This window comes from Triticum urartu, chromosome 3, assembly GCF_003073215.2.
Source record: "Triticum urartu cultivar G1812 chromosome 3, Tu2.1, whole genome shotgun sequence".
In the NCBI taxonomy this organism is placed as follows: Eukaryota; Viridiplantae; Streptophyta; class Magnoliopsida; order Poales; family Poaceae; genus Triticum; species Triticum urartu.
Genome location: NC_053024.1, coordinates 360,974,795 through 360,987,184, shown reverse-complemented (window position 1 = coordinate 360,987,184; position 12,390 = coordinate 360,974,795).

Here is a 12,390-nt window from a genome sequence, read left to right as displayed (position 1 = left end):
AGATCCGTCTGCCGGGAAGGGAAGGAGGCATAACGCTGTCGCCATCGGCGAGGGACTACCGGCGCAGCTGTTCACTTTCCACCCAGCGGCGGCGCGGGAGGGCCTCCGACCCCTTCTTCGTCGCCGTCCCGTCGCCCACTGAACCACGCCCCAAGAACCTTAAGGTATAATTTACTAACTCCACATGCATTGCTCTAGCTGCATGTATACCATGAATCTAGGACGTGGTTCAAAGAGGAAAGGAGTGGAGGAAAGTAGTGTGAAAAGTTGTATATAGCATGAATCTAGGACGTGGTTCAAAGAGCAAATGAAGGGGGAAAGTTGTATAGCATGAACCTAGGACGTGGTTCAAAGAGGAAAGGAATGGGGGAAAGTAGTGGGGAAAGTTGTATCGCATAAATCTAGGATGTGGTTCAAAGAGGAAAGGAAGGGGCAAAAGTACTAGTTCAAAAAGGAAAGGAAGGGACAAGGCTGTAGAGTTTGAGCAGCACTAGATTTGCTGCGCTCACATAGGGAAAGGTGTTTAAAGATAACAAAACTGGGAACAACACAAATATGCTCCTTGGTTGTTTGTTCTTTGTTGCAACAGACTGTGCATGACCACAGTACATCGGTAGATGCACATGGTGCCGGTGCGTCCACTGCCCCGTGCAACTCATTATCTGTTGTTAATCTAAGGCCCTGTTTGGTTAAAAACTCCCTAGTGCCTACCTGCTTGGTTCCAGGGACTAAACATGGACTAGAGGTTATTAAATGACATGCTAAAAGACCATGTTACCCCTAGTAATGTGTAACACCCTGGATGTAACTTACCCAATTTGTACTCCAACTCTTGCCATTTCCGGCGTTAAGTTATTTTATTTTCTCGGGTTCGGGTCTTTGTCTCCATGTGTTGTGGTTGTTGTCATGCATCTCATATCATGTCATCATGTGCATTGCATTTGCATACGTGTTCATCTCATGCATTCGAGCATTTTCCCCGTTGTCCGTTTTGCATTCCGGCGCTTCATTCTCCTCCGGTGGTCTTTTCTACCTTTCTTTCGTGTGTGGGGATTAAACATTTCCGGTTTGGACCAAGACTTGCCAAGCGGACTTGGTTTACTACCGGTAGACCGCTGTCAAGTTTCGTACCATTTGGACTTCGTTTGATACTCCAACGGTTAACAGAGGGACCAAAAATGCCTCGTGTGTGTTGCAGCCCACACCCCTCCAATTTGGCCCAAAACCCTCTCCATCTTCTAGAGCGTTCGATCACGATCGCGTGGCCGAAAACCGCACCTCATTTGGACTCTCCTAGCTCCCTCTATGCCTATAAATAGGTCCTCCTCGAAAAATCCGGATCCCCCTCGTCCAAAACCGTAAAAATTGTCTCCGCGCCGGCCAGACACGTCCGTCCGGGCCGGACATCGCCGCCGCCCCAACCGGGAGCTGCCATGTGGCGCCCCCGTGACCACATCGTCGCCCCGCGCCGCCAGGCCCGCTCGGGCCCGTCCCCGGCCCCCGCGGCCCACGTCGCCCCGCCGCCTCCTTCCCGCACCGCGCCGCCTCTCCCTCGCGACCGGCCGCCGGCGCCGCCACGTGCCATCGCCGGGTCTTCGCCGCTCTGCCACTCCGGCCGCCGCCACCGTCGCCGTGGCCGCCCCGCCCAGCCACCGCTCCGGTCCCGCGCCGCCCGCCACCACCGGCGCCGCCCCGGCCTCTCCTCCCCTCGGCCTCCTCTTCCTCCCTCTACTCCGGCCGCCGCACGGCCATCGACGCCGGCAAGACCCCTGCGAACCTCGGGGCACGTGCAAACCCTAGATCTGGGAGGTGGTTTTTTCTTCTAAGTCCCTAAAATCCCAGATCCATGTGCTCCTGTTCATCGTGTCGTATCTCCGCATCCGGAACTCCGTTTTTGGCATATAGCATATCAAAATGTTCATCTCAGAGAGTACATCATTTCATTACATTGTATCATTTTCATTTGAGTTCATCTTGATGCCCGAAATGCTGTTAGAAGAGGGCTACTTGAGATAATTGTTAGATCTGCTACCGCATTTAGTTTTTTGTCATTTTTGCCATGATTAATGTGTGCATGATATGCCCATGAGTTCTACATATGTTCTGTTAAGGGTTTTGCCATCTTTCCAGAGGTACAACCCATGTATTTTTGTGATGTGTGTGGTGACTAGCACAAGCTTGCAAAGTGGTGCACTTGGTAATTCTGATTTCAGGGACTTGGCATTTCCACTAAGTCCTTGAGCTGTTTATCTCATATGGCCATATGTTCATGTTGTTTCCTAGTGATCCGTGCCTCTTTTGAGGATGATCAGTAAGGATGTTTTGTTAATCTTGTAGTGCTATATCCATCCATGTCTTTGTTTGCAATTATGGAGAACCCTAGCTTAAGTCAATCGAGCTCTACTTTTGCTACTTCGTGAATCTGAGCAGATTGTCTACTTGTTTGCGATTTTGCCGATGATGTTGTAGTTGATCCGTGCTTGCTATGATATTGTTCTTGAAATTTCTAGCTTGCATTTTGTGTGTTCTTGATAGATGTATTCTTAGTTGGTCATGACTTGCTCCGTAGTGAGTGCATCGAGCTCGTAAACATGCCTACTTGATATCTGTTTTCAGCATGCTCCAGTTTTCACTAAGTCTGAGAACTGATTATGTTTTTGCCATGTTCACATGCTTGCAATTGTATTTTCTGATCCCTTTTGGCTCAAGGTTACTAAGGGACTTTTGTTAAGCTCTTTGAGTAGATCCATGCCATGTTTTACTTTGCTATGTTCAGGTCCTGTAGCATATAGTTTTGTTGCTCCGAAGTGTGCTACCTGATCTGAAATTCCAGACAAGTGTTAATTTCACTAAGTCTGAAATCTGTTTGCCATATGCATTTTTGCCATGCTTGTTTGAACCTGTTAATGGATGAATTGGCCGTAGCTCAGTGCTAGACTTTTGTTAAGCATCTTGAATGCATCCCTGCCATGTATTTTTTTGTCATGTTTGGGTGCTGTAGCATGTTCATCTCATTGCATTTAGATGGCTACTTGCTGTAAATCGCAGACCGGTGTCATTTTTGAGTTGCTTGCCATTTCCAAACCGTAACTCCGATTCCGGTGTTCTTTATATTGTTTTCAAGCAATTTCATCTCATCTTTCCAGTGGCACACTTGGATTCCCAAGTTGAGGCCAGGTTCATGCATTCCTTGTCACATCTTGCATATGCATCCCGCATCGCATCCCGCATAGCATATCATCGTTGCATCATATTGTTTGATCCTTGCACGTGGTTGATTGTGTCCTTGTTGCTTGTTTGTCTTGTTTGGGTAGAGCCGGGAGACGAGTTCGCTAACGAGGATCCCGTTGAGTTTGCTTTCGAGGATCCAGTCAACTCTGACAACTGTGCAGGTAAGATGATCATACCCTCGAAATCACTACTATCTTTGCTATGCTAGTTTGCTCGCTCTTTTGCTATGCCAATGCTACGATGCCTACCACTTGCTTTCAAGCCTCCCAAATTGCCATGTCAAACCTCTAACCGACCATGTCCTAGCAAACCGTTGATTGGCTATGTTACCGCCTTGCTCATCCCCTCTTATAGCGTTGCTAGTTGCAGGTGAAGATTGGAGGCCGTTCCTTGTTGGAACTTTTATTTACTTGTTGGGATAACATTATATTATATTTTTATCTTAATGCATCTATATACTTGGTAAAGGGTGGAAGGCTCGGCCTCTCGCCTAGTGTTTTGTTCCACTCTTGCCGCCCTAGTTTCCGTCATATCGGTGTTATGTTCCCGGATTTTGCGTTCCTTACGCGGTTGGGTTATAATGGGAACCCCTTGATACCCAACCTTGATTAAAGCTTTTCCAGCAATGCCCAACCTTGGTTTTACCATTTGCCACCTAGCCTCTTTTTCCCTTGGGTTTCCGGAGCCCAAGGGTCATCTTATTTAAACCCCCCTGGGCCAGTGCTCCTCTGAGTGTTGGTCCAAACTGTCAGCCGCCGGTGGCTACCAGGGGCAACTTTGGGCTGGCCTACCGGAAGTTTAGACAATCTGAGTGTGCCCTGAGAAAGAGATATGTGCAGCTCCTATCGGGATTTGTCGGCACATTCGGGCGGTTTTGCTGGTCTTGTTTTAACCTGTCGAAGTGTCTTGAAGAACCGAGATACCGAGTCTGATCGGAACGTCTCGGGAGGAGGTATATTCCTTCGTTGACCGTGAGAGCTTGTCATGGGCTAATTTGGGACTCCCTTGCAGGGATTTGAACTTTTGAAAGCCGTGCCCGCGGTTATGGGCAGATGGGAATTTGTTAATGTCCGGTTGTAGATAACTTGAACCTTAACCTAATTAAAATGAATCAACAGTGTGAGTTACCATGATGGTCTCTTCTCAGCGGAGTCCGGGAAGTGGACACGGTGTTGGAGTAATGCTTGCGCAGGTTATTCTCTAGTTTCTCGCTCGCGCTTTGCCTCCTCTTCTCGGTCTCTTTTGCGTACAGGATAGCCACCATATTTGCTAGTCGCTTGCTGCAGCTCCACATATTTTACCTTGCCTTACCTATAAGCTTAAATAGTCTTGATCGCGAGGGTGCGAGATTGCTGAGTCCCTGTGGCTCACAGATTACTATTACACCAGATGCAGGGCCTGATGATTCCGCTCCAGGTGACGCGCTTGAGCTCAAGTGGGAGTTCGACGAAGACTCTCAACGTTACTATGTTTCCTTTCCTGATGATCAGTAGTGGTGCCCAGTTGGGGTTGATAGGGACCGTGACGCATGTTGGGTTCTCTTTTACTTTGGCGTCGTAGTTGGGCCATGAGTGTTTGGATGATGTAATGTTATTTATGTACTTGATTGATGTGGCGAGTGTAAGCCAACTATGTTATCTCCCCTTTTATTATCTATATTACGTGGGATGTTGTGAAGATTGCCTAACTTGTGACATATGCCTTCAATGCGATTATGCCTCTAAGTCGTGCCTCGACACGTGGGAGATATAGTCGCATCGAGGGTGTTTCATAATGAACTAATAGAGACAAGGTGTGATGCGTGGCAGGGGAAACTGTTGGAAAAAGTCCCAAAAAGACCCCCTCGGGGTCTTCTTTCTTTAGTCCCAAATGCCCACTTTTAGTCCCTAAAAGTCCCTTGTCAGGACCCCAATTCTAAATCACACCGATCTAGCCTGTAACACCTCATATCACTTAGCGGCCTCATGCACGGTATTCCCACGGGTGTCGCCTTACCATGGCCCGGGACGGTTTGCGCCTTTTGGCTCACATATGTGATAGTTTCGCTAGCATCCATATGACAGAGAACCCGGGCCGACATGACTAGTCGTGAACCCAAAGTGGCACTAACTTACGGGGACAAGCATACATGAATCAACATCGAGCATGTCGGTCAGCAGCGTGTGAATCCGGGCTGTAGCACTGGGCGAACAGGACTCCGGGAACCCGGGCTGTAGCAGGCTAGGCAGGACTCTGGATGTCACCGTGTGACATTTCCCCGAAGGGACAGACACAGGAACGAAGTGAATCACATGTCGGCCAGTCAAGTGTTCCGGAGCAGTAGTGCAGGGCTAGCAGGACTCTGGTGAACCGGGCTGTAGCGGACTACTATGGCTCATGGAAGCACAAGACTACATTTCCCCATAAGAGAGGCTACCAAGGATAAACAACTAGGTTGTCGGATCCCACACATACCAAGCATTTCAATCATACACACAATATGCTCAATATGTGCAATACAACATGGCATCACAACAAGACTCTACGACTCAGAGTATTATTCATTAGGCTCCGAAGAGCGAGATATTACAAACATGGGTCTCATGACCCAACATACAGAGCATACAAGCAACAAGCACATACGGAAGCTTAACTTGTCTGAGTACAGACAACTAAAAATGAAGAAGGCTGAGGAGCCGGACTATCTACAAGACCCTCCCAAGGGTACAAGATCATAGCTGAGGTAACAAGCTAAACGTCGAAGTCCACGTGGAACTACTAGCGAGACTGAAGTCTCTCTACAAAACATAAAATAAGCAAATGTGAGTACAAATGTACCCAGCAAGACTTACATCAGAACTAACTACATATGCATCGGTATCAACAAAGAGGGTGGTGGAGTTTAACTGCAGCAAGCCAGCTTTGACTCAGTGGCTAACCTGAACTACGACTGCAAGTAACTCTTTTGAGGTGGCGCACACGAGTCCACAAATTCACCATACCAATACACCACTATGGATCCGCTCCCGTCTCCCTGCGAGAACGCCATCCATAGCACTCACGCTTATCTTGCGAGTTTTAGAGTATCCACTTTCACTTGTCTATGAACTATACAAGGGGTCCAAGTTTCCATATCCGAGGATCCGGCTATTCGAATAGATAATGATATCCCAGCATGGGTGTACTTCTTCACACACGCTCTCGCCACTTATCGCCCTGTACACATCATGTACCTCGGCAACCTTCAAGCGGAAGCCGGGCAAGGGAGTCTGCCACGACCTAACTAACCAACAAGTCTCTAGTACAGGTTTATCGCCTATTCGGGTTCCGTCCGCAAGGAGATCCGGCCGGGGTATCGCTCATGGCCCCCAACGATGTGAGCAGGGTTCCCAAGCCCACCGCCGGGTGCCACTTGGTACACCGTGCAACGGTGCCTAGTCTGTCCCAAGCCCACCTGTACCGGGTGCCACTTGGTAGACTACTAACACTACCTACAAACACTAGGAACTAGTTGCAACTCCTGGACAGAGATCAAGTTGATTAATAAGTCGAGAGAGCATGGAGCGCCCGGAGCCTAATGTGTGGTAGTAACTGTTCATGGATCACGAACACAGAACTCAGTTCCTAAGAACGGCTGCAATGAGACAACCCACCATGTACTCCTACATGGCCTCTCACCGCTACCTTTACCAAATCGTGTTCACACACTTAGCTCTCAATAGTAGGACATGTTCACCACATTCCAATTCATCCCCGATGAATCAGGCCTGACTCAACTCTAAGCAGTAGCAGGCATGACAAACAAACATGAATGAGTAGGCACATCAGGGCTCAAACAACTCCTACTCATGCTAGTGGGTTTCATCTATTTACTGTGGCAATGACAGGTCATGCAGAGGAAACGGGTTCAGCTACCACAGCATGTAACAGTTGAAACGTTCTTGTCCTAATGTAGTAAAAGAGGGCAGGAGCGAGAGAGTGGGATTGTATCAGAATGAACAAGGGGGTTTTGCTTGCCTGGCACTTCTGAAGATAGTATATCTCTTCATCCGTGTCATTGATCACGTCGTCGGAAATATCGTCTACCAAGAGGGAACAACCACCGACAAACACAAAAGGAACCACAATCAATGCAATGCACATTCATATGAATGATATGTCATGTTATAGTACTGAATTGACCTAGTGCAACAGTTAGTCATATTCATTGAAGTGGAATTCAAACCTATAGCAAATTCCAACTCCAAAACTAATTACCATTTATTCCATAATCATGAATTGTCCTATTCAGTGAGGTTAACTTGTTCAAACATGCATGAAAATGCCATAAACAGATTCTTTGGATTTTTCTGATAATTTTTTATATATAAATTATTTCATTTGGAGCTATAGATTAATTTCTATGATTTTTCAAAGTTTTGAATATTTTCTGGAATTTACTAATTATTAATAAATCCAGAAAATGTGATCTACGTCAGCATTGGGTCATGCTGACGTCAGCAGGTCAACAGGAGCCGTCTAGGTCAAACCTGACCAGTGGGGCCCACTGGTCAGTGACCCAGTGCTGCCTACGTGACAGACAGGTGGGGTCAGGTCAACGAACACGTCAGCTAGGTCAAAGCTGACCCCTGGGTCCACTGGTTTGCTAATTAGCCTAATTATTTTGGTTAACCGGTAAACTAACAAACTGGGACCCATAGTAAGTGACTAGTGTTAACTAATATGGTTAATTAGTCCCTAACCTAATGACGGCCACGTCGGCAGCCGCCGGGGTTAGTTGGTGTCAAAACCGGCGGATCTCGGGTAGGGGGTCCCGAACTGTGCGTCTAGGCCGGATGGTAACAGGAGACAAGGGACATGAAGTTTTACCCAGGTTTGGGCCCTCTCGATGGAGGTAAAACCCTACGTCCAGCTTGATTAATATTGATGATATGGGTAGTACAAGAGTAGATCTACCACGAGATCGAGGAGGCTAAACCCTAGAAGCTAGCCTATGGTATGATTGTTGATATGTATGTTGTCCTACGGACTAAAACCCTCCGGTTTATAAAGACACCGAGTAGGATTAGGGTTACACAAAGTCGGTCACAATGATAGGAGATCTTCATATCCGCATCGCCAAGCTTGCCTTCCACGCCAAGGAAAGTCACTTCCGGACACGGGACGGAGTCTTCAATCTTGTATCTTCATAATCCATCAGTCCGGCCAAAGGATATAGTCCGGCTGTCCGGACACCCCCTAATCCAAGACTCCCTCAGTAGCCCCCGAACCGGGCTTCAATGACGATGAGTCCGGCACGCAGATTGTCTTCGACATTGCAAGGCGGGTTCTCCTCCAAATTCCGTGTACCTGTTTGAATAAAGTCCGGTTTCTTGCAGATGTTGCGCTCCTTGGCTTCTACGCCCAATAATGGCCGCTCCCCACATGTCAAACGAATATGAAAAGTCTGAGTGTTTTTACATTCACACCCCTAGCTGCATAAATGAGCTGCCCTATTTAAGGGGACGAGGATTTAGATCCAATCCACACCCTCTCCCCTCCGCGAGTGTTCATCAGAGTGCATCCGACAAAGGTCCATTCCACCATGGCCAGCCGTCGCAACTCCTCCCTCGCCCTTCCAGCCCTAAGCCTGGATATTGGGAGAGATGTTCCATCCCACATAGTGAGCTAGTGACGCTCCAGACCAAGGGATTTCTCCCCCCGGCCAATATGGTCCCGGTTCGAGCCGGTCTTGCTGTCTACAACAGCGGAGAGCAAGCAGAGAATGCCCCTAATCCCTCCAAAGGAGAGCGGGTGTGCCCCGTCCCTTACTTAATAAGGGGGCTCGGATTTCCAATCCATCCATTTCTCCGGGGGCTGCTGCAGTTCTACGGCCTCCAGCTACATCATCTCACGCCTGCTTCAGTATTGCATATCGCGGGCTTTGTAGCCCTCTGCGAGCTGTTCTTGGTTGTTGAAACTCATTCCGGACTATGGAAGGAGCTATTTTGCCTCGTGCCCCATTCCAAGAAGGGGTCAATGTATCAAGTGGGCGGAGCCGAAGTGTGGCACGTCGTCGGGACCGGATATCTGTCCAGAACCCCAAAGAAGGCATCCGAAGACTGGCCCTTGGAGTGGTTTTATATAGAAGACGTCCCGCTCCCGAATCCTGTCTGGGTCGGCCTCCCTGAATTCAATGGTGCTCCCTTAAAGAAGCGCCTAAGCTGGCACCCACGGAGCCCTCAGAGGGAAAGTGACAGGGACATCATTTACCTGATGGGCCGAATAAGATTGTTATCCCATTCCGGACTATCCATGATCGGGGTTATGGCCGAATGCATTATGCGGGGGGTGCAGCCGCTTCAGTATAGAAGCCACCCCATGTGGGACTTCAACGGGGAGGACGACGCCACCCGCTACAGCCGTAAGGGGCCGGATTCAGCTGCAGCTCTACTAAAGATCTTTTCCACTTTGTATAAGGGAGAAGAGGAGGAATTTCTCCATGTCAACCCTCAGGGTGGATTCTCCATGCACAATCCCCCAAGCTGGGTAAGTGGCCGTATTTACTTGTCCATCCGTTTTGTATTCCCATTATTAAATATTTGGTCTGACAACTTCAACGCAGGAACTGCGTCGGGCTGTTAAGGAAATAAGCAGCCCTCCTCCACAACCCGAGGACCCAGGACGGTCCCTCGACCCGGCCTCTCAAGAGGATCCGGACATATCTGTGGAGCTGATTGATGGAGTGTTCCGTCAATTGAGCCAGAACAATGCCTTGGTGACCATTACGTCTGATTACCCAGGGCTAATCTGACCCCCCAGGTAACTGAGATCGAAGTCCCAGTACCCTGAATAGGTGTTCGCCTACTCTTGTTTTCAGTTTCCTGATTACGACCGAACTTTGCAGGGGAGGTTTTTAAGGCGGAAGGCCGAGCCTGCGGCGACAAGCCAACGAGGGGCTGTAGGGCCCCGTGGGCCGAAAATAAGTGCAGTCCGGACCGAGGCATCAGCGCAAAGGTATAGTGCGCCCCCTTATCCCAGGTGTTATTCCTTCGAGGCACATTGACACTCGTGCTCTCTTCAGGACAAAGAGACCTTCCCGGACAATATCCGGGGAGGCTGCCAATCGCGCCTCCACCAGCCAGGCTCCAAAAGCCTGGTCCGGAGGCGGAGGCAAACGCAAGGCGCGCGCCAGACGCTCCTCTGATGGAGGATGTGGACGGGTTGTTTGCCACCAACTCTGAGGTGGAGAGTGCCATGAACCACAGGCGTCGCGAGACAATTCTTCGCGACAATTGTTTCTCCCAAGAGGCATTAGATGCCTTCAACTCGGGAGATGCACACCTCCGTGCCGCTCAAAATGGTCTAGCCAGAGCCACGGAGCAATATGTAAAGGACACACGGGTAAGAAAATTTTGGTAATTATATATATAGCAGTAGCCCCCGAGACTTGAAACAGTTAGAATAACTGATTTAAGGATCATTTGTGATGCAGGTTCTGACGGAAAAGAATTCCCTACTGTCCAAGGAGTTGGAAGAGTGCAAAGCCCAACTTGAGGCCGCACTAGCCGCGGCAGGGGAGCCCAAGGAGACCCCCTCTGGTAATATACACTTCGAAAGATAAGTATTTTGCGAAGCACGGCTTTGGTGCGACTCTGACAAATGAAATTGCAGATGGCGCCGGATTGAATCCGGAAAGGCAACACCTCCTACGCCAGCTAAAGGCTGGTGAGAGGGTGCTGACAAAGGTGATGGGGGAGAAGAACGATCTCCAAGATGCCAACACCAAGCTGGGCATCAAGCTGAAAGATGTTCGTGCCCAGCTGTCAGACTCCGTGAAGGAGAATCAGCGGCTTCGGCGCGGCATATTTAGTAAGTGCTTGAACGAACCTTTTGAAAGAAAGTTCGGCGGGAAGTCGACTAACAGAGCAATGTCTATAGGTGTGCTAACATGTCGTCCTGCAGAGGAGATGCCCGGTTCTACGGGTGACCTTCTTCCCGAGCTCTCGCAACTGCTCGATCAAGTTCGACAGGCGATGCAAGGTGTCGCCCAGGCCCTGTGGCCATCCGTCTCCATGCCCGAAGGTCTTGGAGAGCTTGCGGAGAAGCTAAAGGGAGCACAGCGGCGCTTCCGATTATGGAAGATATCAGCCTGCCGTCAAGGCGCTAGGGAGGCCTAGGCCATGGTGAAGACGCGGTACGCAAAGGCTGACCCCAACCACATGGCCGAGGTCGGCCTGTAGGGCCCGATGGGAAGGAGATCCCTATAAGCTTAGTATACGGCCAAGTAGAGTTGGCCGCAAAGTATTCCCAGCAGGACTGTAAATTAGACAGCCTGTTAGATGGTATTGAAGAGGAATACAACCAGTCAAAATGACTATGTAATTTAATTGACATTTATAATGCCTTCTAGCCGGATTGTAGATCATTTGTCATGGCCGACCTTTTCGCTTTAGCCTCGGGACCTGATGGTCTGGAGTGTGTTCGAATTCCCATGCAGTTATATAGGAACCGGGGAATGCATGGAGACTAGGCGTAGGGGTCATTGGGGCATGAACAGACAAGTGCCCGACCCGGTATGTTATATTACATGGTTAGTAAGAAACATCTTCCAGGGAGAATAGTTCCGTTAGGGGTTCCTTTCCATGGGAGGCATGCCCTAAGGTGCATGTCCATGCTGCGAAAAGAAACGCTGGAAAAACATATGGGGGCGTATAGATAAAAATAAAAAAAGATCATCTTTAGTTCACCGACCGAATATTCCGTTAAGAACGCTAGCTTTTGGCTGCACCCAGTCTGAGGTACACGTCCGGCTGACCCGGCAGTAACAATCACAGAGGTGCTCCCTTTACCACCTAGCCGAACAATCGGGAACGTAGGGGTAAGCACAGGAGCCAGGCAACCCAGCTTGGCCAAAACTTAAGTCATATCGATGCATATAATGGTGAAAGAAAGGTACATGCAGAAGTGTGACACATGTGTTGGGCATGAAGCCCGTATGAATAAGCTTCTGTTTAAAGAAGCCCCCAGGTTTAGTGAGCGCGGATAGCGCGTCACTTTATGAGCCTTTAAAGGCTATAACAGAGAGAGAGAGAAGAAGAGAAATGCAAGACAGAAAATATATAAAAAATGGACAGAGGAAGGAGACGAACACATAGTCCGACGCTAGGCATAGAATCTTCGGAGACGGGCTGCGTTCCA